The sequence below is a fragment of the Mustela nigripes genome, chromosome 2 (assembly GCF_022355385.1).
Source record: "Mustela nigripes isolate SB6536 chromosome 2, MUSNIG.SB6536, whole genome shotgun sequence".
Classification (NCBI taxonomy): Eukaryota; Metazoa; Chordata; class Mammalia; order Carnivora; family Mustelidae; genus Mustela; species Mustela nigripes.
In genome coordinates this window covers 73,469,059-73,471,912 of record NC_081558.1, presented here as the reverse complement: position 1 = coordinate 73,471,912, position 2,854 = coordinate 73,469,059, and positions in this window count along the sequence as shown.

Here is a 2,854-nt window from a genome sequence, read left to right as displayed (position 1 = left end):
AGCACTAAAGCCTCTGGCTCATACTTGAACTACACAAATTTTTTAAGAAGCTAAGTAATTTGGCAAAAGACTCTCTTGATAGATTGTAAAGAATCCATGTTTTAATGCCAATTCATGTCATTCTTGACTTCTCTACTGATAGCTGTCTGCACATGGGTACAGAAGATTGAGTTAAAACAAATTCACTGGGCAAAGTGTTTTACTATAAACAATTATATTCCGATGAACTTTGGGGCCATATTTCTGAAGATATTTCTTCTCTCTGCTAAGATGGTGGTGCCAATCGTTTGAAGAAACTTGGGACCTTGCACAACCATCTTACTGGCTATGCACCACCTCAGAACTCTTATTATGTGGAATGGAAAGAAGCTGCTACCTTTTGTTGTTAAGTTTAAAGACAACTAAAACTCAGCTTAGATAATTTAAGCTTCCTGAACTCTTCTTTTTTTTCTTAAAGATTTTATTTATTTATTTGATATAGAGACACAGTGAGAGAGGGAACACAAGCAGGGGAAGTGGGAGAGGGAGAAGGCTTCCTGCCAAGCAGGGAGCCTGATGCGGGGCTCCATCCCAGCACCCTGGGATCATGACCTGAGCTGAAGGCAGAAGTTTAATGACCGAACCACCCAGGCATCCCAAGCTTCCTGAACTCTTAATTCAGAGAGCAATTGCAGGATTTTTAGAAAGTTAAAAAATTATAAAACCAATATAAGAACACGTGACATGTTCTCAGAGTTATTTCATTGTTATAAATGCTTTCATTATTAAACAAGAAAAATGACACAAATGAGTAAAGAATTCAATTCAAGAAGTTATATGAAGAACAATAAAATAAACTTAATAAATGGAAGGGATTAGTAATGAAGAAAAATAAAAGAAACTTAATAAAATGGAGGGAATTAATAAAGTTAAAAGCAGAAAATAAATAATTACACTGAAAGAAATAGACTGCATAAATCAAAGAACAAGTTTTTGAGGAAAACAATGAATTCTTCTGGCAAATGTAATCTCCAAAAGAAATTGAAAAGCATAAATTCACAAGATCAACTTTAAAAATATGATATAACCATAGAAATGGATATTGCTTTCAAAGAATAAGAAAATAAAATATATTAACAATTCCCACACAAAACAGTACAAAATTGTACACAGATAAAATATGGAACAATAGCTATAGAAGAAATGGAAAATGTTCCAAAGAATAGACTTCATAAAAAGGATGTAGGCTCAGACATGGTTTTATAGATTAGTTATTTCAAAGTATTAAGCAACAGAAAATTCTCACATTACACCGACTTTTTCCATTATTGCAAATGATGGAAAGCTTCACAGTGCATTTTATATAATGAGCCTAATCTGGAGACCACCGTCTAACAGATAAGACCAGCACATAAAATTTTAAAATAAAGTAAAACATAAAAACAAGCTTCATGTGATTTTTCACAAAATACTTATGTGTGAATATTTTATATAAATGTCCCATTTCAATAAAAATTAGAATATAAAAATGTAAAACTTATTGATATAATTCTAAGCTCTGGAATGATAAATTCAGTCATTTATTAAAAAGTGATATATTGAGAGTAAGTAGGACATAATCTAAAAATCTTGTATTTGTATTATGATCTCTCTGTAAAATATATAATAATACAATTGGTCACATCAAATGAAAAACCATGTAATAAGTTAAAAAGCCATTTGTTGAATAGTAATACATTATACACAAAATCTTGAACTACAAGTGGAAGGAACATTTATCACAGTTAAAAAACAATCTAAGGCTAGCTTAGAGTATAAGAATAAAATGCAAGAAACATTCCTATTAAAATTAGGAAAGAGACAAAAATTTGAACTATTGCCACTACCTTTTGTTAAACCTTGTTTTGAAAGATCCAATAAATAACAAAAACAAGAAGTATAAATAAGATGTTTAACAATTGCAAAGGAGGAAATACAATTATCAGTAGTAGATATAATCATTACACTAGATAAATGAAGAGAATCAGCTGGAAAATTTTACACAAGTAATAAAATATCCAGAGACAAAGTAATTATGTAAAAACCGATAACTACAGTGGAAAAATGACTACTGTCACAACAAAAAACAAGGCATTTAATAGCCAAGAATATACTCAACAGAAAAAAGGTATGTAATTTTATAAGGAAAAAACATGTTGTTATGCACATAAAATGAAAATAAGTTTTTACCAAGTAAATTTAAAAATTAATACAAAGCTTGTAAAAAAAAAAAAAACAACCTTAAGGTGTTTGCATTTTTAAAAAGTTGCAAATTGATGATAAGAGTTCATTTTGAGTTTTTAATTTTTATTTTTTTAGTTTAATTTTATTTTATTGAAAGTTCATTTTGAAAAATATGGGGATGATACTTGCCAAGAATATTTTGAATAAACAAAGAATATTAAAAAGGAACTTTCCGGGGCAACTGGGTGGTTCAGTCAGTTGAACATGTGTCTTGTGATTTTGGCTCAGGTCATGAACTTGGCTCAGGTCATGATATCAGGGCCATGGACTTGAGCCCCATGTTGGGCTCTGTGTTGGATATGGAATTGGCTTAGGATTCTCTCTTTCCCTCTCCCTCTTCCCCCACTCTTCTCTCCCCTGATATCTCTCTCTCTCTTTGTCTTTCCCTCCCTCTATTAAAAAAAAAAATGAACTTCCCAAGTAAACATGAAAATACATATATGAGACAGTAATTAAAGCTGTGGTATTAAAGTGGAAATAAGGGTATCAAAGGAAAGTAATTTAAATCCCAGACAAAAAAACTTTTTCTGTAACAGAAGACTTCCAAAGTGACATTTTACATGGATGATAAATATTAGTGGGACCACTGGTT